This window comes from Panthera uncia, chromosome F2, assembly GCF_023721935.1.
Source record: "Panthera uncia isolate 11264 chromosome F2, Puncia_PCG_1.0, whole genome shotgun sequence".
NCBI classification, from domain to species: domain Eukaryota; kingdom Metazoa; phylum Chordata; class Mammalia; order Carnivora; family Felidae; genus Panthera; species Panthera uncia.
Genome location: NC_064812.1, coordinates 12916387 through 12941671, shown reverse-complemented (window position 1 = coordinate 12941671; position 25285 = coordinate 12916387). Strand labels below are relative to the sequence as shown.

Genomic DNA, 25285 nt, shown 5'->3' with positions numbered 1-25285 from the left:
GCTCAGTAAATGTCTGCTCTTCTGAAGTTTCTCATTTAGCATGTATTAATATGCACTTGGTAGTTTTTCACAGGATTGAAACATCTCATCCATTTTGTATAAGCATTAATACTAATAATTCTCGGTCCTTTTCTTGCATGTTTACAGAATCCTGTCCAACCTGAGATTTTGGTGCCTTCAATCTGAAAAAAATACGCATCCCTCTGGTACTCTAGAGGAACTTGAGAACAGTCCTTCCCTGAACTAAAGCCAGACCATTGTGGGATTTGGAGACTAAAGGTAAGAGATTTCTTCTCTTGAGCTTTATGGAGCAAAAAAAAAAAAAAAAAAGGCCTCGGGAATCGGCGATCTCCTGCAACACAAGTTGGGGTGTGGTTCTTGACTTCTTGGCCTCGCTTCCTGTGCTGGTTTGAGAAGCTGGCTTCCCGTAATCTCACCTTGACACACGGGACCTGGTTCTCGGTGTTCAGGGGCCTCAGTGCTGTGCTTTCGGAGCTCTCCCTCTGGCCCTGGCCTAGGACGGAGCCCACCACCTCCTAGGGGGGCTACCCCAAGCCTTTCCTCCTGGCAGAAGGTGACGGGTGCTCTGGCTGTCCTGCTGAGACGTGCGGGGACGGCACCAGAGGAGCGTGAGGAAGTGCGTGGGGAGCAAAGCTCCTTTTGGGGCTGCCTGCTTCCCGCCTCCGTACATTGAATGCTCAGTCACACCAAGCCAGAGGCTGCCTCGGGGGAAGGAAGAGCTGAAAGCCTGGGATTCAGGCAGACCCCAGTTTTCCTGATTTTGCCACTTGCCTCGTCTCGGGTGAATCTCTCAGCTGCTCCCAGCCTCGGTTTCCTCATTTGTAAGATAGGGATCGTATTAGCTCTTGCCTCAAGAGGATGTCGTGGGTATTGAATGAGATAGTGGAGATAGTTCAGCCGGCTGCCTGGCATGGAGGAGGAAATGCTCCAAAACAGGAGGGTGTTTTTTTTTTTTTCTCTTTTAAGTTTATTTATTTATTTTGAGAGAGAGAGAGCGAGAGAGAGAGAGAGAGAGCAAGCACATACGCAGGGGAGGCGCAGAGAGAGAGAATCCCAAGCAGGCTCCACACAGCGCAGAGCCCAGTGTGGGGCTTGAAGTCACAAACTGTGAGATCATGAACTGAGCAGAAACCAAGAGTCACATGCTTAATGGACTGAGCCCCCCAGGAGCGCTAGGGTTTTGTTTTTTTAATTCATTAACTATACTGTGTACGGTTCCTTCCAGGCAGCAGGCTATTTTGAAGTCCGTGGTCTGCTCTTGTCTCTGCCTTTCACCTACCGCCAGGTCTGTCTGGGCAATGGCTTGTGCATGCTACACAGACAACCCCTTACCCGTGCAGAGTTGATTACTTCCTCTTCCAGACTGCCGCCGGCGCTCTAAGGCGTGCTTCCCTCATACCACGTCATTCTCTCCCCCACCCGAGCCTGTGCCCCCAGTCACTGGTGAGAGAAAAAGACCATCTTACCCATCCCGACACCCCCCCTGACACTCTTGTGGATGTTGAAAGGACAAAAGGAATGAATAATTGAAAAGGAGGAAGCAGAGAGTAAGAGAAAGAGAGAGAGAACCAAAAGAAGAAAGTTTCTAAAGACTGACAACAAAGAAAGAGGTCAGTTGAAATAAAAACAAAACAAAAAAACCCGCAAGATGTTGAAAAGAATAAGTCACATAGAAAAAAGGAAACCTGATCCAAGTGGGGGCTTGTGAGAAGACAGGTAGGAAGTCAGGCTGACGGGATAGCAGGGGATGGTGTTCGTATGCTCCTGGTGTCTTTTCTCTTGTGTCTTAACTGTGTCCCGGGTGCATTTGTATCTCTGATCTCCTGTGTCCCCGGCAGTCCCGTGACATACATGACGGTGAGCGGGAGACCCTGCTCTTCACCCAGTGTGGGGGGACCGACACACATCTGGGTTCTCCAGACTCCCCACGGGCATGGAGGGCACAGAGGGGCTCTTGTCCACTGGGGAGGCTTTGCAGAGAGGGTGCTGCAGCCTGAGGCTCTTGGAAGGCGCATGTCAGTAGGAGCCGAGCTGCATTGCGGTTGGGAAGCGCCCGCATCCTGTGCTCAGCACCCCAGTGCCCTCCTATCCCGCATTTCCACGTCAGGATCCGATTTCCCACTTTGGGGACGGAACTCGTCTGCACCGAGTGCAGCTGACAGGCCTCCTGTGGAAGCTGTCGTGTGCTCCTTGGTCCTTGTGCACTCAGCCAGTCCTTGCGTTTTGCTTCCAGAGCCCCCGCTCCTGATCCGGGCGGCCGACTTTGGAAGCAGGACTAGTGCAGGTGCCTCTTCTGCGGTCACTGTTTTTCCCGTGGCACCTGGAATTAGGGCTGGTGTTCCAGCTGTTCCAGCTGTTCCATTCGAGGGACGGGGGATGACGGGTCTCCAGTCGCTGGGTAGGGGGAGCTGGGAGACGCATTGAGCCGTTTCTTATGGCCGTAGCCACGGCAGAAGTGAGCAGCGTCGCCTGCATTCTGTGGACAGAGGAGAGGCTGGACCGATCTGTCTGGGATGATGGGAAAGGAATTTCCCCAGAACTCAGCTGTTGGGAGCACGTGGAGGGAGCAGGAGGCCGTGCTGGGGCTCGGAGGTGCACCGTCCTGAACGGGTCCGGGCAGGGCTGCTCTGTGCCAGGGGCTCTGAGAAAGGCGTCAGCACCGTGCTTGTGCATGTGGTTCTGCCCATCCTGAAGGCACTGCTGTTCCACTGGGGGCCCGCCCACCTGCACCCCTGCCTTCTGTGAGCCTGCCGTGGAACAGAGATCCCACAGTACACCTGCATTCTCGCCGCTCCCCCCCCGCCACGCCCCCTGTGACCATGGACAGGTCCTTTCCCGTTCTCCAGGTTCTTGTTTCTCAGCCGCAGAATGGACCAGCCCCACCTTGGGTTGGTCTTGAGGATCCCAAAGCTGGCCTGAGAAAATGCTCAGCAAAAAAGGGAGCCCTTATTACTGGCTTCTTCTCCACTTCCTTCCTCACCTGTCTGCTTCTGACAGGTTATCCTCTCATCCCGGCCCTTCCTTGGACATGCACACAGGCTTGACTTCTTCCCTCTGACCCTCACCTTGCTCTTCTGGACTCCTCCCCTGGCACCAGCGCCCCCTGGGAGCACCTCCCGGCTCCTGCCTGATTGGTATTCTCAAGCTGCCCCCTGACCCTGACTTTTGGGGAGAGGGCATCTGAGAGCTCGTGCCTGCCTGCCTGCCTGCCTGCCTGCCTGACCGTGGGCACGAGCCCACCCTGGTCTTCTCTAGCCACAGGCTGCTTCCTGTGTTCACTGCCTGCAGCGCCGCAGGAACTCTTGGCCCACTCGGGACTCTGGGCTTGAAACAGAAACGTTTTTTCAGAACACCTCTGCTATTAGCCCATTTTACTATTACTCTGTTTCTTGTGGTTTCATATTGAGGTTTTTGGCTCATTGCATTTGACCTGGAGTTTATTTTTAGTAGTGAAGACAGAGTTCAGTTAATGTCAAAATGTGAGGGCAAATGCAGAAGAGGGATTCGTAAGTCTAGGGGAAAATACACCTAATTTTGTTTTTTTCTGATAATATCTGCCACACCAGCAGACGCTGAGCTTCCCCAGTGATGCTACCGTGGGCTTAGGCCGAGGCAGTGCCTGGTGTCCGGGCTATCCCCTGAACACGAAAGTGCTTCTGGGACTCTCTCGGTCCCACCAGTCCAGCAGCTGGCCACACAGATGGACAACCACTACAGTTATCGTTATGCGCGATAATTATTGTGATTATTATTAAAGGCCAGGCTTTGTAACTTCGGCTCTTATTATCTCCCCCGTGGGCTTCATTGTCTCCAGAAGCAGCATACAACTTTCTTGAATATCATCTCTTTCCCCTGCACTGGAAATATTTTCTGAGGAGGCTACGGGTCTTGCCCTCTGTGTCTAGTCCCAGCTTTTGGCATCGGGACAGGAGTGCAGGACGTGCATGGGCAGTGTTTTCTCGGGCTGACTGAATTTGAGGTGCTTGGAGTTTGGGCCAGAGAGTCGGAAACAACGTAAAAAGTACTCCTCTTTCTTTCTTTTGTTTTTGCTTTTTTTTTTTAGATTTGAGCATCTTTTTAAAAATATTTTTTTAATTATTTTTAAAAATTTAAATCCAAGTTAGTTAACATGTAATATAATATAATAATGTTTGCAGGAATAGAATTTCGTGATTCATCAGTTACGTATAACACCCAGTGCTCATCCCAACAAGTGCCCTCCTTCGGGCCCCTTGCCCATTTAGCCCTTCCCTCCACCCAACACCCTGCCAGCAACCCTCAGTTTGTTCTCTGTATTTAAGAGTCTCTTACGGTTTGTCCCCCTCCCTGCTTTTATATTATCTTTGCTTCCCTTCCCTTATGTTCATCTGTCTTGTATCTTAAATTCCACATACGAGTGAAGTCATATGATACTTGTCTTTCTCCGACTTTTTTCACTTAGCATAATACCCTCCAGTTCCACCCACATTGTTGCAAACGGCAGGATTTCATTCTTTCGATGGCTGGAAAGTACTCCTCTTTCGAGGGCCCCCCGGTCTGCTTTGGGAAACATGATAAAGCACTGCCATGCGCTTACGGACTTTCAGTTTGTAAAGTTCTCCCTCGTCTTTTCTCCTGTCTTTTCGTCTACGACTATTTACTCAGAACCTGCAGCATCCCAGTGCGCAGGGTGCTCAAGTGTAAAGGAGGGAAGAGCCACCTTTATTTCTTGCCCTGAAAGAAATCTGGAAACGGAGACTGGCCGTCTGAATCCCCTGGTCGTGGACCGCTTACCGGTGCCACCCCAAATCCGTACGTTGAAACCCTAATCCCGAATGCAATGGCCTCAGGAGGTGGGGCCTCTGAGAGGTGATGAGGTCATGAGGGTGGAGCCCTCACAATGCAATTAGTGTTCTTATAAAAGGACCAGAGAGAGAGAGAGAGAGAGAGAGAGAGAGAGAGAGAGAGAGGGGCTTCTCTCCACTCTCTGCAGTGTAAGGCCACAAACCGGAAGACTGTCTTTTGCACACCAGGACCTGAAATCTGCCAGCATGTCTTGGATGTCCAGCCACCAGGACCGGGAGAGATGAATGTCTGTCATCTAAGCCACCTGCTGTGAGTGGCATCCTGTGAGAGCAGGCTGAGCAGACCGGGACGCCGTATTTCACAGATGAGTGGACTGCAGACTCAGAGAGGTGGTGTTGGTGAGGCCTCCCTGCTGCCTGCTGCATCTCAAGTTCGAACGTGCATCTTCCGAATCCGAATCTGACCTGCAGCCTGTCTGGACTGTCTCTTTGCGGCCCCTCACCTCTGCATCTGTGTGTCCGTGTGCCCCTCTCCCGCGATTTTTCTCTGCCGCCTTCCTTTCCCCGTCTCCCAGATTTTTCTTCTGAAGATGAGGGTCTTTCTCTCCCCAGTGCCTCTTGGGGCAAAGGGATGAGGGGATCACGGGGCTGCTCTGTGGCTGCTGCCCGGGTGGAGGTCTCCCTCTCCGAGTCCCCCTCCCCAGCACCTGCTGTGGTGGCCCTGGCAGGATACAGCCACTCCTCCCCGTCCTCCTACCCTGGTCCGCATCCCCACCGTGAGCCGGGTGGTGCCCCAGCTCTGCGGAGACAACAGTGGATAAACACACTGGGGGAGATAGCATTCAAACAACTGTATTTGTGTAGTGTTATGGACTAAATGTCTGTACGCTCTCTACCCTACCCCCAGTGTGGCTGTTTTTGAGCACAGGGAGTATGGAAGCTAACTCGAGGGTGAGGCCCTGGTCTGATTGGCTTAGTGTCTTTCTAAGAAGAGAGGTGGCAGAGCTCGTGGGAGAGCCGCACCTCGTGTCTTGTGAGGACGTAGCAAGAGGGTGGCTGTCTGTCCGCGGAGAAGAGAGCTGTCACCAGAGACCGAAGGGGCCAGAACCTTGGCCTCAGACTTCTTGCCTCCAGAGCTGTGAGAAAATAAATGTCTGCTGTGCAAGCCACGTGGCCTCTGGAGTTTAGTTACGCAGCCCGAGCAGTCTAAGATGCATGGTGGACGCACGTCTTGGGCCACAGGCCACAGGCTGTAGGGAGGTTTGATTGCCTTGGCCCCAAAGCTCCTCTTTACGTGTCGGGTCCTGGCCGGCAATTTTGAACCTTCACAGTCCCATCTTTAAAATAAGGTGTCCGGTTGGTGTGCCTGGGTGGCTCAGTCCGTTAAGCGTGCGACTTCGGCTCAGGTCATGATCTCATGGTTCATGAGTTCGAGCCCCGCGTCGGGCTCTGTGCTGACAGGTTGGAGCCTGGAGCCCGCTTGGGATTCCGTGTCTCCCTCTCCCTCCGCCCCTCCCCTGCTCGTGCTCTGTCTCTGTCTCTCTCTCTCTCAAAAATAAGTAAACATAAAAAAATATTTAAATGAGGTGCCCAGTGGAGTGACCATAAGAGCTATTCTCTGTTCTGTCTGTCCTGGCGCAGGGTTTCCCTAAGCCCCGCCCCGCTGACAGTTCTCACTTTGTGTCTTTCTTGCTCACACAAGATCCGCTCTTTACCGAACACTCCCGTGGTCATGGCATCAGGCGCCTGGGAGTCGAGGCAGCCCTGGAGTCCCGGTCTTGCTCTTTGTGACCCACGGGGCTGCCTCGCGTCTCAGATCCGCTCCCCGTGTCGCAGGAGCTGCTCACGTCAGTCGCGTGTGCCTTCTCGCAGCCCGCCCGTCTGCTTCCTCCCGACGCGGCTGAGCACTGGGGGTCCTACTAGTTGCGATTAGGCACCGCTAACAGGGTGCTGCTTTCAGGGGAGTAGTAGTGGTGTTGGGTGGGGCACGAACACCAATAATACAGTAGTAACGCACATGTATTATTCATAGCGTTCCCAACACTTTCCATGTATTATCTCACTTTTCAGAACATGTGAGGGGGTGGAGGTTCAGTAACACACCCTGGACGGCAAATGAAGGCATCTTCCCATGGAATGTGTGCGACGCACAGATTAGTACTATGTGCTTTTGCATCATTTCAAGCCCTTTTTATTTTCTAACTTGAGGCTGATATCCAGGAGCTTTTACTAACGAGAGAACCATTACCTGAATCGAAGTAAGAGCTCCACCTCCTGGGTCGGTCCATCCCAGTGGGTCTCTCGGTGCCTCTTACCCCGGACGGCCCCTGTTCCCTCCCGGATGCTTCCCAGCTTGGGCACCAGATTCTCTCCAGTGAGAAACCCTTCCTGCCCTGTTCCTCTGGGATCCGGGTTTGTCCGGGGGACTGGCTCCGGTGGGTTTTCTCCTCGGTTTGTAATGAAATAAGTGACAGAGCCCCACATGGCACACAGCTGTCTTGTGGCCTGGCTCCTCTGAGATGCGGGTGGTTCCAGAAGCCCTGTGCTGCTGCATTCTGGGTCCCTGTTGTCACTGAGTAATGACCAGCCTACTGGGAATTCTCATTCTTCTGGTCCAGCCGTTTTTCCTCCAGTTGTGTCACTCTTGCAGAATCGGTTGTAGCAGGTGCCTTTGGGAAGAAAACACCCATCCATGGGATAGATGCAAGCTGGCCTGCGGGGTTCCTTTTATCCTCCTGCAAAGATGAAACCTTTATTAAAGTAGAGAATTGATCTGCTCTAGCTTCAGACAGCGTTCAGCCTCAAGGACTCATATGGCCATTTTTCTGCTGTTGCGGAGCTGAGGCACCCTGGCTTCAAGCCTGTGGGAAATGAGATGCATTAAGGAGAAGTTTCATACAAATAAAAATACGAAGGGGTGCCTGGGTGGCTCAGTCAGTTGAACGGCCAACTTCGGCTCAGGTCATGATCTCACGGTCCTTGAGTTCGAGCCCCATGTCAGGCTCTGTGCTGACAGCTCGGAGCCTGGAGCCTGTTTTGGATTCTATGTTCCACCCCTCTCTCTGTCCCTCCCCAACCCGCTCTCTCAAAAATGAATAAATGTTAAAAAAAAAAAAAGTAAAAAAAGTAATAATAAGAGGAAAAAAGATAATTTAAGCGCCATCCTCTCTGATCTTGCTTCTTCCCTGGTGGACTGGGGGGCAATTGAGACCGTAACTGGCCATGTGGGGGAGGGGTATGGGAAGGGTCCCAGGAAGGAGACGCGAGCCCTGGTCTCTGCTTCACCACTGGGAAGAAGGCTCTTGGATGCTTCTGAGCCTCAGTTTCCTCCTCTGCAGAGTGAGCTGTTCTGAGGACCAAATGACATTGTTGCCTGGCTCCTCAAAGACACCTGAGATGCTCCGTCCCCGGCCACTGAGCTGAAGGTTCGTTGGCCATTCGCTACGGGCCTTCGGAACCCAATGGTCTCCAGCGATAAGTGAAAGCAGCGACTGGCTGGCTGCCAGAGTTCCTTCTAGGTTACACAGGCCACGTTCACACCAGTTCCCTTCCAGGCCGATAACGTTTTCCAGAGTTGAATGGGAACACTGTAAGACGGTCATCACAGGAGCAGAATGCAGGGAAATATTCCACATGTCATAATTTGTTACCTATACCCCCTGTGCGTCCACTCCCCCGTGCCTATCCTTCACACACATTTTTTTAACAGACTTTATTTTTAGAACAGTTGTACGTTTTACCAGAAAATTGTGACAGCCTTTCTGAATGGTCTCATATACCCCACAGTCAGTTTTCCCTGGTAGGAACCTTTTACGTTACTGTGGCACATTTGTTACGATTAATGACCAATATTGATGCATTATAGTTAACTATCATTTATACTTTTTAGATTGCCTCAGTTTTTACCTGATGCCCTTTTACTTCTAAGGATTCCATCCAGTATACTATACTACATCTAGTTGCTATGTTTCTTTAGGTTCCTCTTGGCTGTGACAGTTTCTCAGACGTCCCTTATTTTTGATGACCTTGACAGTTTTGAAGCGTACTGGCCAGGTACTTTGTAGATTGTCCCTCAGCTAGGATTCATTCGCCTGATGTTTTTCTCAGCAGTAGACTGGGATAATGGCTTTGGGAAGGAAGACCCCGGGGGCAGAGTGCTGTTTTCATCACATCATTTCAAGGCTGTATGCTACCACCTGAGTAATCACTGTCGATGTTAACCTTGACCACCATTTGTCAGATTTCTCCATTGTAAAATATTCTCCCTCTCCCACCGTCCCCCCCACCCCCACGTGGACAGATGTCACTATATATAGCCCACACTTAGGGAGTGGGAGACTGTGCTACCTCTTGGTGGTGATCTACAGCAACTGCTTGGAATCCTTCTCCGTAGGAGATCTGTCTCCCAGCCCCCACGTCTATGTCTGTGTCTGTGTGTGTGTGTATGTGTCTACATACATCAGTGTGGCGTCACAGATGTGTATTATATTTATTGTATACTTTGGATTATACTGCAGTAGGACTTCATTCATTGCGTTGCTCGTGTTTTTCCAGCCTTGGCCCCTGGGAGCCCTTCCGGTTGGCTGCCATGACCTTTTGACATACGCCCTCCACCATTAGTTTCACACACCTCCCCTTATCGTGGCAGTTTTTGTTTGTTTGCTTGTTTTTGAGCATTTCCTTACTTTCTGGCCCTACTTCTGTATTTCCTGCCCCAGACGTAGCATCAGCCATTTCCCCGAGGAAATTTCCCCTGGTTTCTTTTGTCAGAGAATGAGATTAGAAACCAAGGCGCGGGTACTAGATGTGCTCATTGCTACCGAGGTGTCACTGCTCCTAGGCCTTCTCAGGGATAGCGATGAAATACATGTGTGTAGGGGCACCTGGGTGGTTCAGTCCATTAAGTGTCCCACTCTTGATTTCGGCTCAGGTCCTGATCTCATGGTTCGTGAGTTGAAACCCCACGTCGAGCTCTGTGCTGATGGCATTGAACCGGGTTTGGATTTTCTCTCTCCCTCTCTCTCCCTCTCTCCCTCCCTCTCTCCCTCCCTCCCTCCCTCCTTCCCTCCTTCCCTCTCTCTCTCTGCCCCTCCTCTGCTCATGCTCTCTCTCTCAAAATAAAGAAATAAAACTAGAAAAAAAAATGTGTGTGTGTGTGTGTGTGTGTGTGTGTGTGTACTAACTCACATATACCCACATGTGCATAAATATTTGCATGGGTATCCTTATGGATCTATATGAAGCTAACTGAATTCATACTGATGTCCCAGCTCTAACTCATGCACTGTTGAACAGACTTATTTTTTTTCAGCCACATTGGTTGGCAGGGGTGGCGATGAATGGCGAGGTCCAAAAGTCCATGTGGGCAGAAAGCCGTGGCTGAGAACACTGGATTTTTCCCTGTGAGCAGTGTGGTCTCATGAGCAGAAGTGAAGGTGAGCCAGACACAGTGGGACAGAGGCTCAGAAATGTGTACTGCCCAGAATGCTTGTAGACCAGGAAGCTATCACAGGCACACTGGCCTTTGCATAGCTCTTTCTGGGCCTGTGTGCCTTTCCTAGTCTCTTGGCCTTCTTGTCCTGCAGGAAGCTTTTTTCCATGTCACCCCTACTGCTTGGCCTCTCTTTCCACACTCCTAAGCCCCCTGGCTTACCGCATTAGAATGTGCCCCCTCCCTCTCTCCCTTCCTTCCTTCCTTCCTTCTCCCTCCCTCACCTTTCCTTCCTTCCTTCTTTCCTTCCTTCCTTCCTTCCTTCCTTCCTTCCTTCCTTCCTGTCTCTCCCTGCCTTCCTCTCTCTTTCTCCCTTCCTCCCTCCCTCCCTCCCTTTCTTCTTTTTTCCTTCCTCCCTCCCTCCCTCCTTTTCCCTCCTCCTTTCCTTTCCTTTCCTTTCCTTTCCTTTCCTTTCCTTTCCTTTCCTTTCCTTTCCCTTCCCTTCCCTTCCCTTCCCTTCCCTTCCCTTCCCTTCCCTTCCTCTCCCCTCCCCTCCCCTTTCCCTACCCTCCCCTCCCTTCCCCTTCCCTTCCCTTTTTTCTTTCCTTTCCTCCTTCCTTCCCTCCTTCCTTTCTTCCTTTCTTTTCCACATCTTCCAAGTAGACCAAACCTTTGAGGGAAGCCCTGTGTCATCTCAGTTGTGACTCACACAGCCCCCGAAGTGAAGGAGAGGCTTCATCCATTCAGCTCCTGAGTTTGTTGGGAAAATAAAGCCGTGGACAAACACATGCCCCTGACTTCTTGGAACCTGATGCTCGCCAAATGGGCATGAAGGCATTCACATACACTGTGGGATGCCCCACCTGGTTTCCTTTTCTGCCAGGTGTCTCTAACTCATTTATCTCCAGGGCCAGGCAGGCAGCGTGAGGGAGTGATGTGGGCCTGGTGGGCACGCAGCAGGGATTGGTGGGGAACTGGGAGGCACACAGGGCTGATGAGGAACTGGGATACCTGGTGTGACGTACGGGCCGGGCTGCCCAGCTCGGGTCTGTGCCTGACTAGTTGTAAACTTTTTGGCTCTTGCCCCCCGTGCATGCCCAACATAAAGGGAGTGGTGGCCAGCCCGCGGTTTCTGGTTCCAGCCCGGGAGGACCGCTGGCCCAGTGTGGCCAGATCTGATGGCTCCGAGGGGACTGCAGGCCTGGGAGGGAGGAGGGCCCCGCCCCTGCCATTTGCCCCCTGTTCCTGACATGGTCACCGCGGCAACTCTTCCTCCCCTTGGCAGCAGCATGTGGTCCCGTGCCAACAGTGGCTTCCAGTTTGCAGGCGTGTTTTTTTTGGTCCCACACTCTGGGAACCAGCCTCACTGGCTGTTCTAGGAGATGACACCCCAGCCAGGACCCCCACAGGCCCCGCCAGACTTCTTAGAACCCCACTCTCGCACCCCATCCCTGAGGGGGCGGGCTGCCTTGGGATCCTCCTCCTGCCTGTTCAGTAAACGGCTCTTTGTCTGAAATTGTGCCTGTTGAGGCGACTGGTGTGCTTCCTCGTCCCAGATGGGACCCTGATTAACACGCAGGGCGCCTGTCCGTATTTCCCACCCCTGTCTCCTTCGCTCAGCTGAGCTCGAAGCGGATGTCCAAACTTGTGACCCGGGGGCCCCACCACCCACCCGCAAGCCCTTCCTGGAAGGCCTGCTGGCCTGCAGCTTCCACTCACTGCTGGCCGTCCTCACCTCCTGCTGCCTCCCACGGCCACGGGCACTCCCCGGGGTGGGGGTGGGGGTCCGCCGGCAGCCCCTGGTTCACAGCCCGCTGAGCAGGGCGGGCGGCGATGCTCTGGGTTTTCCGCAATGAGCCCTGGTCCCCGGGGTGGGCCAGGCTCCTCTGTGTCCGCAGAGGCGTGTCCCCCCTGCGGGGTGGAAACAGCCTTGTCAAAATGAACCAGGGCAGCGCTGACGGGAAAGTGAGGCCAGCGTGGGGAGGGCACGTGGGCCGGTGCTTGCCAGGGGGTTTCCTCCCTGCCGATACCCCGCAGGAGGCTGCTTCTGGCACGCTTCCTGCGACCCTGCACCCCCCGCCCCCACAGCCACTCACTGAAGAGTGTCGCCTTTGTGCCAGAACAGCCCTCCTCCCAGGATTTTCCCCTTGCCCCCTGCCCCAGCACCATCGCCTGAACTCGCCCTCCTTACAGGGCTTGGCGACAACCCTTTCGTCACTCCACCGCCGAACCCGTATCTTCCTTGGGGTGCAGTGTGGTGGATGATAAATCGTGATATTCCTCGGTCTTTCTGATTGATAGTGATCATTATGACGGTCACCTGTGTCCAAAACCGGCCTTCTTCGTACATGCATTCCATTTTCCTGGCGTTGCTTTATACGTTACCTTCCTCATTCAGGACCTTCCAGAACGGGCTGTGTGGATTTATCGGGGGTGCGTATTAGTTTGCCAGGGCGGCTGTAACAAAGTACCACCGACAAGGTGGCTCAAAACAGGACTAATGTGTTCTCAGACAGTTGTGCAGATCAGAAGCCAGGAGGCAAGATGGTGGCAGGACCGTGTTCCCTCCGAAGGTTCTAGGGAAGAATCCTGACTCTCCCCCTAGCGTGTGGTGATGTCTGCCAGTCATTGGCCATCGTTGGTTTGTAGCTGCACCTCCCCTTGTCTCTGTCTCCATCCTCATTTGGGCTTCTCTCTGGTGTGTCCGTGTTCAAATTTCCCTTTTCTTAAAAGGATCAGGTCCATCCTAATCGCAGATGACCTCACCTTAACTTGATTACTTCTGCAAAGACCCTATTTCCAAATGAGGTCACATTCACAGGTACCGGGAGGTAGGACTCCAATATATCTTTCTGGGGACACAGTTCAACCCCAAACAGGGTATACGAAGAAAACGTTATAGCTTCTATTTTTGTTTGTTTTATTCCTTTTTTAGAAAATATCTTAATTTCTTTTTAATGTTTGTTCATTTCCAAGAGACAGAGACAGAGCATGAGTCTCTGAGCGTGAATCCAAAGCAGGCTCCAGGCTCTGAGCTGTCAGCACAGAGCCTGATGCAGGGCTCGAACCCACGAACCGTGAGATCATGACCTGAGCTGAAGTCGGATGCTTAACCGACTGAGCCACCCAGGCGCCCCGAAAACGTCTTCATTTTTGTAAGCTCCATAGTATCCAGGCATTTATGTATATAAATGAAAAAAAAAATACTTATGCAGAATTTGGGGGCTGTGCTCAAACACGAGTGTTGAGAACATACTCAAAACACACACACACACACACACTCATCAGGCCACTGGTCTGACTTATAGACTGGCCCAGTCACAGTCAACTTGGGCTGCTGTAACAAAATACCGTATGTAGACTGGGTGGCTTAAATAGCAGGGAACTAATTTTCACACAGTTCTGAGACTAGGGATCCCAACATCAAGGTGTGACTGATTCAATTTCTGGTGAAGTATCTGTTCCTGGCAGGTAGATGGGTACCTTCCTGCTGTGTCCTCGTAGAGAGAGCGAGCGAGAGAAAGAGAGAGAGAGAGAGGGAGAGAGAGAACTCAGGCTGTATGGTGTCTCTTATAAGTACATTCATCCTTTTGGAGCCAGGCTCCACCTTTATGACATCATTTATTCCTCATTACCTCCGCGAAGGCCTTTTCTCCAGATACAGTCCCATTGGTGAATGGCACTTCAACATAAGCATTTTTGGGGAGACACAATTCAGTCCGTAGCAGGGCCCACCTTCTGGATTTTATTACACAATCCGCTGCCCTTGGCTCTTGTGAATTACAGAAGAAACCCGAATCCCAGTAGGGCAGATAGACCCTGACTTCAGTTGCAGCTCCCCCTGGCTTTTATCTTGGTGTTTTTCATCACTTTTTATTTCATTTCGTTTTATCATCAGTAGCCGGGTGCCTTAGGCAAGTTCATTACCCTCTCTGACCCTCACTTTCCACATCTGGGACATGGGGATGATGCCTGCCCGGGGACTTGTTAGCAGCTGCCGACAGTTTCCCCTTCTGACCACCGCTCCCTCCCTGCTGCCCTGCAGCCGTGGCTCCTTTGGGCCTGCCCCAGCAGGGTGGGAGAGTCGTGAGGGGCAGATACTTCGTTCTGGCTTCTGGCGGTCACTGTAGGCACCACCCGCTCTGAGGCCTTGCTGGGCCCTGCCTTTCTCAGCCCCTTCATGTATCATCCAGTCGTGGGTCTCGTCTCCCCCTCATGATGTCATTGTCGGTATTGAACCACCGTTTTGTTTCTTTATGCGTCGAGTGTCTTGCTCTAGGCCAGCTCGTAAAGCAGGCCCGTGGCATCCAGCCAGCTTGTATATAGCAGGTGATCAGTGACTGAGAATTTATTGGGTTTATCGGGTAGTGGAGAAGGGAGGGCTTTGGCCCAGCTGCCAGAGCTTCTTCCCCTTCCTCTCCCTCTCTCCATCTCAAAGGAGGCTGGGGAGGGGGGGGCAGGATGAGAAGCTCTCCTTCTGCCCTCACTGCCCACTGCCTCAGACACAGTCGACAGGAAGCAAGGTCTCCATGATCCTAGACAAGAGCCCCAGCAGTGCCGTCACAGGACCATGGGCCTGGAGGTCACATAACACAGTGGGAGCCCTTAGCCTGTCCCTTACTGCTAGCAAGGACTTGGGCAAAAGCCCAGTTTTTCCTTTTTGCAAAATGAAGCTTATTAATAATGGTGCCTGCCTCGTCAGGTGGCAGTGGAGAGGAAATGAGATAACGTGTGTGTGCCCTTCGGACCAGGAAGGTCCAGGCCTGAGGGAGAGACCCAGGCCAGCAGAGCCACTGCTCTCCAGATGAACTCTGCACGAGGCTTCCAGAGTGAGTTACTTCCCCTCACTGAGTTTCTGCTCTTTATACAGGTAGTAATGCTTTTCTCGAAGTTGTTATGAAATGTTACATAAAGTGACATGAAGCGGGTTGTAAAACACAACACAAAGGTTAGTAGTCATTATTAGCAAGTGTGATTGGGAAACTTCATTCCTGCATTGGTATCGTCTGAGATTCGTTACCTTGACATCTGGAGCTGAGGCCCAGTGATGACTGGTACACATGCAAATTGTTGAGTCCTTCCCAAATAGCAAGTGAATATGGCACCCTGCACATTTGTGGGAGTCTTTTGTAGCACACGTGCATGCTGTTGACTGCTGTTTGGCTGGAGCCCTGACCTTCTGAAAAGGTCTCCAACGAACAGATGGACCCACGTTCCTTGTTCCTGTGGCTCCTGCTCACAGCATCTGCCCTGGTGCTGGCACAGCCATAGCTGGTTTCCTTTGCTCCTGCGTTGGACATTCCAGCGGACTGTAGCGATGGATGTTGGCCAGGGAAAGTGGGCACTCTCATGCACTGCTGGGGGGCCAAGGCGGTGATGAATCAGACCGAGTTTGTTGAAGGAAGCTTTGGCAGGCCCTTAAGGGGCCTCTTAAGGTTTAGAGTGTGTGCGCTTCTGATGAGTCAGTCTGTCTTCTAGAAATAGTAAGACAAGTTGCAAAAGATACTCATTTTACAGCATTGATAAAATAGCAGAACCTGGAAGACTGATTGACAATGATTGACAATTTCCTACTCAACAGTCACTAAGAAGAGTGAGATGTGCCCTCCTCAGTGCATCAGATCAGGAAGCACTTGTCTGTTGGCTTGTCCCTTTACTGATTATATTGACCTTGATCCCTGGATGAAGGCGGTGTTGGCCAGTTTTCTCCACTATAAAGTTAGTATTTTTAAGTATCTTGTCAGGAGATACTTTGAAACTATGTAAATATTGGGTTTCTTATCTTGCTTGTACCTACCTAATTTTAGCACCCATCATTGATTATCTGCTTGAAACTAACTATTCAACTGTTGGTACTTGCCAAACAGTGGTTGTCCATTTCGTCATTATTTCTGTACTTACCAGTTGGGATTCTTTTTTTTTTTTAATTTTTTTTAACGTTTTTATTTCTTTTTGAGACAGAGAGAGACAGAACGTGAACAGGGGAGGGGCAGAGAGAGAGGGAGACACAGAATCCGAAACAGGCTCCAGGCTCTGAGCAGTCAGCACAGAGCCGACACGGGGCTTGAACTCACGGATGGTGAGATCATGACCTGAGCTGAAGTCGGACGCTTAACTGACCAAGCCACCCAGGCGCCCCAGTTGGGATTCTAACATAAGGAAGAGCTTACTTTTCCACTCAAAGAAATGTAATGATTTGTACTGGTATGAGCCCATGCATTTTTACTATATGGGTATTATTGATAACTGCAGTTACTTTTTGCTGAAATTTTTCTAGATCTGGCCCCGGGGGGCCTTTCAGGTTGAGCGCTGTGTCCTGTCGACATTTCCTCCACATGTTTTGAGGACTGCCTTGCTTTCTGGCACGACGGGATAGGCTAGTCCCCTCTTGTGCCATCCCTACCCCAGCCGTTGAGTCAGCCACTGGTTCCATGGAATTCTTGCCAGAACCACAAGCGCTGAAATTAACAATGAGGAATAGTGAGAGAAAACCAAATTGAGGGACATTCGACAAAATAACTGGTCAGTACTTTTCAAAAATGGAAGACAAAGCAAGACTGAGGAACGGTTCCAGATTAAAGGAGACTAAGGGATGGGGCAGGTGAGTGCATTAGGGGACCCCGGATTGGATTCTGAATTAGAAAAGACACCTTTGGTAAAATCTCAGTAAATCTTTGGACTAAGCAGTCGTATTATATTAATCTTAATTTCCTGGTACAACTTGGTAATTGTGCTGTGGTTACACAGGACGTCAGTACTGAGAAATTGCAAGACTATGGGAATTCATTGAATCTGTAAACACTCTTTGGCAATGTGCCAACACTTTTTGGCACTCGGAAGTGAAAAATTTACAAAAAATAAGAATTTAAATACAAATAACATAAATCAATATATACGATTTTAGAGAGGTGTCCATAATCAATTAATTGAAGACGAGTCGTACTTTTTGTATAGAACCAGCCCGCTTTTGTAAAACGAGACGGAGCAAAATGTGCAAATGCGTTTTTATCGACACGGAGAAATTCTGAGAAGGGTTAGTACTTCTTGTGAGCAGATATTTCTGGGAAATGCAGTTGGAAGGTGTGAGAAAGTAGGAGCTGCTACTTTGACTCTTGTTTTCTAAACAAAGAGCCTGTTTGGATATTAGCATGGAAAAGTGGCTTGTGCACTTGTGTGTTTAGTCTTGATGACCTCCATCCAGCCCCATCCCTGTTGCATACTCCTGCACCCAGGCAGTGCCACACAAAAAGTCTTACCCAGCGAACACTCGCCCGGTGTTGCATCCACTGTCTGCTTTCCTCGTCTGATCCTTAACAAATCTGTCGGTTGGAGGGGCACAGGGGGACCTGCAGTCCACGCCGGTTAACGGTGAAACCAGCTGACTCATCTTCCCTTTATCCGAGGAAGCCGGCCATCGTTCTTCCTTGGAAACTTTAGGGAGAACTTTATTCCTGAGCGCACATTCTTCTAGGCTCCCCAGGGGAGTGTAAATTACACCCGACAGTCATCCTATTTGCTCCTCTAAGGACCAGTGATTAGTTAAGTGGTACTTGATGTCTCGAAACCCAGTTCGTGAGTGAACCGTGATCGGCTCCTCCCGGGGATTTTTTTTTCAATGATCACTAGGCTTTAGTAGTTTATGTAAAATTTCATTTACTTGGATTTATGTTTGCATATAGGTTCGTTTTCTTGTTTTAGAGCCAATGCTCCTTGATTCAAGAAGGGAGAAACACGAACAAAAGTTAACACCTCTTGAAGGTCCATTGTGTGCTGAGAGCCGTTCCAAGTTGACTACTGTGATGTCCCCACTACTAGGTAACACTGTTGCAACTTATCAGTGAAGGAAACGGATACAAAGAAGTGCCCTGTAGCCTCTGGTGTGTTCAGTGGATGAGCTCCTGCAAGAACTGGTCCCTGCCTCTTGCCTCCTTTTGGATTCATTCTCCAGAACAGTTTGTTTGCTTCCTTCTGCTCACTGGGCTGCCCCATGAGCTCTGGTAGCTCCTACAGGCTGGTCCCACTTCTGCATTCTGGATTCTTTGCCTTGTTCTGGCATGGTGTTTCCGTGGATGCTTCTCTCGGTACTCATTATAATGATGGTGATACCAGTAAAAATAGAATATATACATGTCTTTATCCAACCGTCGCTATGCTGGGCAAAATGCTGAGCTCTCCCAAGCTTTATGCTGTTGATCCTTCCAGCTACCCAGTGAGGTTTAGGGGCTCGGTGTGGGATGGCAGCCTGAAAGCCACAGCCAGGTTCGTCTAGGAACCAGAAGCTATGTCCATTCTAGGATGTTCTCTTCATTTCAGTATTCACTTAGTTAAGCTCTTGCGCTAGGTTTTTTTTTTTTTTTTTGCAGGCAAGTAAACTCGGCCAAATTCTTTCTCCCACAGCATTATAGCCACATATTCCCAGACATTATAAATATATGGTTGAACCAATATTCATACACATCACCACTCTTTCAATGACATAAGCTAATAATGAAGTATCCCAAAATTAAATTACACAGCTGAAAAGCATATAAAATATTAGATGTCTGCTTACTTCATTAGTAGAAACAATTTTTTTTTTCAATCAAAGGCTATGGAAAAGAAGCGAAAAAGTTCAGCATTTCAACAAAAAGATCATCTTCCAGTAAGTATGGTAAAAGAAATGACAAGATTTTCAGAAAGTCTGTGATCAGAAATTGTTTTCGCTACAATAAAACCATCACGTAACAGGGGCCCCTGGGTGGCTCTCAGTTGGTTGAGCGTCTGACTTCGACTCAGGTCATGATTTCACGGTCCATGAGTTCGAGGCCCACGTTGGGCTCTGTGCTGACAGCTCAGAGCCTGGAGCCTGCTTTGGATACTGTGTCTCCCTCTCTCTCTCTGCCCTCCCCCGCTTGTGCTCTCTCTCTCAAAAATAAACATTGAAAATAACTAAAAAGACCATCACATAACAAAGTATCTCAGTCTTTTAAAACATGTACTACATTGAAGGGCCCATTCTATGTCCCGGGTAAGACACAGGTACCATTATACTGAAATTCTTAATAATTCCCTAGAAATTCTTACTAGTCCCCTTTCACTGTTTTTTTTTTTCCAGGTCCTCCCTGTCACATTGTACCCAAAGGCAAGCATGAATAGAACTGTGAGACTTTTTTGTCTAAAGATGTTAAGACAAAACTCTGTGATGTTTTGCAAATAGATGTGTGTGTGTGTGTGTGTGTGTGTATGAGATTTTGAGAAACACATTTAAAAAAGTCTAATGCTTGGCAAATCTGACATTGGTCGTGGTTGTGCCAATCCTTATGTATTGTATGTGGATCTGAGCAGTATAAACATATAGATAGATATACAGGCAAATGGCTATAGACGCCTTGTCTTCAGTGGTTTTTTTTTGGTTTTTTGTTTTTTTTTTTTTTAGTATTTAGTTATTGTTAAGAGAGAGGAGAGAGTGCGAGAGAGCAGCAGAGTGGCAGAGAGTGAGGGAGACAGAGAATCCCAAGCAAGCTCTGTGCTGCCATTACACAGCCAGATGTGGGGCTTGAACCCACGAACCATGAGATCGTGACCTGAGCCAAAATCAAGAGTCGGACGCTTAACCAACTGAGCCATCTGGGTGCCCCTTTAGTGTTTGAAATGACCAAGGGGAAGCCACACTGTAGCATCCCAGTTCTATGTGAAGTAAAAATATGCGGTATTTTAGTACAAAATATTTTAACATTAAATTACCATTCGCATAAATATTAGTATAAAAGGATGCTGAAAATAAACTGTTGTGCTGGTGATTTTGGCACGCAGTCCTTTTAAGTTTCTTGTCAATAAGATCCTGGCATAGGAAATACATTTGAATAAGAATCGTAGCTCAGTAAGGCTTGATTTCAGGAAAGTCACCTGATAAAGAAAGGTAAAAGTGTTTCCAAGGCTGAACAGCGAGAATCTCTCACTCAGTGTTGGAGGAGATTGACAGGAACCCAAATATAAGTTACACTTTGTTCAAGCCTGGTGCCTGTACATCTGCTTTTCAGGACTGCAGTGCACGCTTCCTTGGACATCCTGCTCCTCAAGGATCCATGGTGCCGATCCGTGCCTTAAGCTGTATTCTGTCTCACTTTCCACTTGAAAGGTCTCAGGGCAGCCCAGTTTCACAGGATGCAACAGGTGTTTCAGTGACCTCCACACCGTTGCCTTCATCTAGCAAGCTGGGAAATGCTCCAGGCACTTCCAGGAAATCCCAGGGCCCGGTCGCCAGCCCTCTCCCAAGACCTGTAGCTCAGTGGGCAGCAACAGAGCGCCCAGCTTTTCCACCAAATTTCAATTTTTATAGGATTTAACCTGTCATCAAGACCTGGACTTTGGGTGGTGAGTCGTCTTCAAAAGGCCAGTCCAGGGGCGCCTTGGGTGGCTCAGTCAGTTGAGCATCCGACTTTGGCTCAGGTCATGATCTTGCAGTCCGTGGGTTCGAGCCCCGAGTCGGGCTCTGTGCTGACAGCTCGGAGCCTGGAGCCTGTTTCAGATTCTGTGTCTCTGTCTCTCTCTGCCCCTCCCCTGCTTGTGTTCTTTCTCTGTCTCAAAGATAAATAAACAGTAAAAAAAAATTAAAAAAAAAAAAAAAGGCCAGGCCAGTCCTGGTCGCCCTCTGTCTGCACAAGAACAGTGTTATAGTGGCTTTGACGGCTCAGCAATCTCCTGCAGCCCTTGGCTCTCCTTAATAATCAGTGGGTGGGCCTCTGGCATTTAGGAAGACACGTGGCCACCCTTTAGCAAACTACCTCTGGTGATAAAGGCTGTCTTTGGAGAGGTCTCAGTGTTCACTTGTTGTTTTAGGAGATCCTGTCGTTGAGCATCTACTCAGGGTGAGGTACTATGCTGGGGATGAAGGGTACAGAGAAGTCTGGCGTGACCCCTCCCACTTCTAAGGATCGCACTCCTGTAGCAGAAAACAAAATCCAGTTCTGTAGAGGCTACTGGCTTTTTGCCGTGCTCATGGCTACATCCGCCACTCGGAGCTCGGAGCCTTGTAAGCAAGAGAAGGCACTGTAGTGAATGAACAAGAATCTCCTGATTTCAGCTCCAGAGTCACCACCTCTGTAATAACGTTTTTTAATTTATTTTTGAGACAGGGAGAGACAGAGCATGAACAGGGGAGGGGCAGAGAGAGAGGGAGACACAGAATCGGAAACAGGCTCCAGGCTCTGAGCAGTCAGCACAGAGCCCGACGCGGGGCTCGAACTCACGGACCGCGAGATCATGACCTGAGCCGAAGTCGGACGCCCAACCGACTGAGCCACCCAGGCGCCCCCCACCTCTGTAATAAAAGCTGATCAAAGGGCAGGGCTATGTTTTCCTCTTACTGTGACCTCTTTGACTCTCCTGTGAACTTCCTATCCCTGGCTTATGGCCCATCCTTTCTTAGGGTGCGGGAACCTCTTACATGTAGGTAGTGACCCTCTTTAGACCAGAGTGTCTTGGGGGCAGGTAATTCATATTTGTTTTCTCCACACATATACCAAATGCTTTGTAGGCATTGTGGGTACACAGTGTCTGAATAAGATTTGCTAATGCTTCGCAAGAAAACCTTATGGGGGGAAGTATCATGGACTGAATTGCGTCCCCGCGCCCCCCCCGCCCAAATTCATATGGTGAAGCCCTAACCTTCGAGGTGATGGTTTATGGAGACGAGCTCCCTGGGTGGTGATTAGGTTTAGATGGGTCATGGCAGTGGGGCCCCATGATAGGATTAGTCCCCTGCGTAAGGAGAGATGTTAGAGAGCTTGATGTCTATTTCCTCCCCTAATAGGAGGACATGGCAGGATGGTAGTGATGTGCAACCCAAAAAGAGAGGCCTCAGAAGAACCTAAGCCCGTCAACACTTTGATCTTGGAGTTCAGCTTCCAGAACTATGAGAAAATGAATTTGTTGGTTAAGCCACCCAGTCTGTAGTATTTTGTTGTGGCAGCTCAAGCTGACGGAGACAGGGGACTCAATGTTTGCCTTAGCTTCATGCGGAGAAGACTGGACAGGAGTTGGGAGGTTGAGGTGGACTTTCATGATGGTCATCTCCAATCAGGAATGCAGGAGGATGACAGTAAGTCAGTTATGTCTTACGTGGCCTCAAAGGTCAGAACTAAGATTGAGAGCAGTGGGGAGAACAGGCAGACATATCAACGGAGCAAAGGAAACGGAGCCTTAATGGATGAACTGAGTGGTCTCAAACAGCAGTCAGGGGCTCATCGTTGGAGAGATCCATGTGGAGACCACACTGGACTGAGAGGGGATGGGATGGGAGGTCCCTGTAGACCCTGAGAGCCTCTGAGTCCATGATTAATCATTGCACACAGGAGCATAGCCTCTCATTTGTAGAGCAGGTTGCAATATTCCAGAGCATGTTCATATGTATTATGTCATTGGATTTATCTAACAGCCTTGTGGGTGATGCCCAGTACAAGCTTGATGAATGAGGGAATGAGCACACGAGCCATTGCTGTGCTGTGGACAGCAGAACAAGGACATGTGTGCCGAGTGGTTTCTTGACTCCATAGTGAAGGTCAAGTCAGGCTTGAACCCACATCCCTGCTGTACCCACCACTCTACCCAGCTGCTCCAGGTTGGCAGTGATAACACTGTCTGTAAGTGGTGTCTTCTTCTGGTTTTGTTGTTTTCCATCTTAGTGAATTCTCAGCATCCACATCCCCTTTCGTCCTTGCTTCATGATGATTCTCATTTTGCAGGTGAGAAAACACGCTCAGAGTGTCGAGTGACTTTTGCAAGGTCTCCAGCCCCTACTGCGGAGAGATTAGGTTTGCAGGTGGTGGTCATTCCCTCCAAGCACCTGTGAGCCTGCCCCGTTGGCACTGCCGGGCACGCAGCTCGTGGCCACGGGCACGGTTGACAGAGACCCTGTTTCGGGATACAGTTGCAGGTGCGTGGAAGGCTCAGCTAGGGAAACCGGTCAAGCAGTCAAGTCATTCTTTCTTGTACTCAGGCCTGATTCCCAGTTCCTCCTGCCAGAGCTCTGGGAAGGTGTGCAGACCTCTCACCCAGGAGTCCTCAGCCCTGTCTGCACACCAGTGTCACCCAGGAGCTTGCAAAAAATACCAGTATCCAATTCCTGTGCTCCCCACCCCACACCTTCTAAACTAGGATTTAATTGGTCTTGGCAGGATCTGGGCTTCAGTGGGTTTTTTTCTGTTTTTTGTTTATAAATTTTTTTTAAATTTATTTACTTATTTTGAGAGAGACAGAGACAGCACAGGTGGGGGAGGGACAGAGAGAGAGAGAGAGAGAGAGAGAGAGAGAGAAACCCAAGCAGTCTCCGTGCTGTCAGCTTAGGGTCTGATGTGGGACTCAAACTCCTGAAACATGAGATCGTGACCTGAGCTGAAACCGAGAGTCGGACACTCAACCAACTGAGCCACCCAGGTGCCCCTGGGCTTCAGTGTTTTTAAGTTTCTTCAGATGATTGAGAATCACCAAACTGCATATTCGTGTTTGCAGCTTCACGGGTTAGTCTGCTGAGGCTGGGGTCTGCCCTGTCCCTGGGGTCTGCCTGGCCCTGTGATGGTGGCTGTCTGCTTTACGGAAGTGATTTCCTTTCTCCTTCCCTCCGACTCTCCTGACTTGAGGTGGGATCCCGTGTGAAGTCACACAGTGTTTGTCTGTACCAGCTTTGTGACCTTGGGCCAGCCACCTTCACATCCTCTGTGCCTCTACCTGTCTCCTCCTCCTCCTCTGTCAAATAACGATGCTAACGTCCTCCTGAGGCTTTTGTGAGGACTCACCCTGGGAACGACGACTGGTGAATAGCTTGGGCTCCGTCAGGTCATTGTAGTAGCCACGAGTTGTGTGTGTGTGTGTGTGTGTGTGTGTGTGTGTGTGTGTGTGTGTATAATGTTCCCGTTTCTTTCATGACACAGTTAGACTCTTTTTCCTGTGTGTAAGCATATCACCACATAGCTATATAATTATGTGTATATTATGGAGTTATGGTATGTTTTTTTTCCCCTAACCAATATATCCGCTCCACAAATGTTTATCGAGCACTTCCGGGTGCTGGGAAATGGACAAGAGAGAAGCAGTCTCTACTCCTTGGAGAATTTTGTCTTTGAAGGGGACAGATGATGAACAAAGATTATAATAATGTGCAGGGGATGCTGTGGTGAGAAAAGTCAGGATATGGGATGTGTAACAAATGGTTCTAATTCATGCCTACTTGTTGTGGGGAGACTGTGCCTGCCAGAGCTAATTGATTCGCCTTTATTTTTTTACTTTACACGTGTGATGTCCTTGGACTCACTGTAATTGCTTATCTGTCCACCCTCAGTATTAATCTACAATCATGCCTTGGGCTTAGGAGATACATTTTGTTGATTTTTGTATTCCCAGTGTCCGTCCTTCCTTCCTTCCTTCCTTCCTTCCTTCCTTCCTTCCTTCCTTCCTTCCCTCCTTCCTTCCTTCACTTGGTTCAGTTCGAGCAGCACATCCAGAGAACCTGGGCTAAATGTTAGGGTCACACAGGTGAAAAGACCTTTATGGAAGGCCTCACAGTCTCCCGGGAAGGACGGATGGGCAAGTGCATATGGGTTTGGACCATCACGGACGCTCTGAAAAATGGGAACCCACGGGATAGGCAGCCCTCAAAATGTGTGGGCTGGAAGTATGTGTCTCTCTCGGCAAGCCTGGATTTTCAAGGTGAGGGGTTGTGTCCCACTTTGGTTTAGGTCACTGCCTGACACACACTAGGTACACGTCAAATGCATGGACAGATTCAGTATCTTTTCTCCGGGAATCCTTATCTGCGAACAGAGGTTAGTTAATGTTTTGAATCCATGCACACTTGTAGAGTCTCATGATGCTGCTGAAACAGCCCTTCCTCATGGGAGCTGCCAGACAAGGTCACTATTTTGTGACATCCTCAGATTCTCATCACTGCAAGAAGTTGACTAATTGCGAGCAGGGGCGTGAGGGCCTCGAAATGCCCCTGTCTGCACAACTTGCTTCCCTGTCACATCCAGTACTCATTTCTGATAACTTCTTTGGCCCCTGTGAAGCATCCTGG

At 49.9% G+C, this 25285-nt stretch overlaps 1 long non-coding RNA gene across 7 annotated transcripts in view; it reads left to right on the top strand.

The window, feature by feature from the left end:
* Nucleotides 1-25285, top strand: part of LOC125924408 (uncharacterized) — a 203112-nt gene that overhangs the window by 95899 nt on the left and 81928 nt on the right. For 6 of the 7 annotated variants that reach the window (XR_007458401.1, XR_007458400.1, XR_007458398.1 and 3 more), the window contains one exon: nucleotides 148-279. This is a non-coding gene — a long non-coding RNA (uncharacterized LOC125924408). Of the gene's footprint in view, nucleotides 1-147; nucleotides 280-5033; nucleotides 10503-25285 lie in introns of those variants that run through there. The other variant, XR_007458404.1, reaches the window with a different exon arrangement.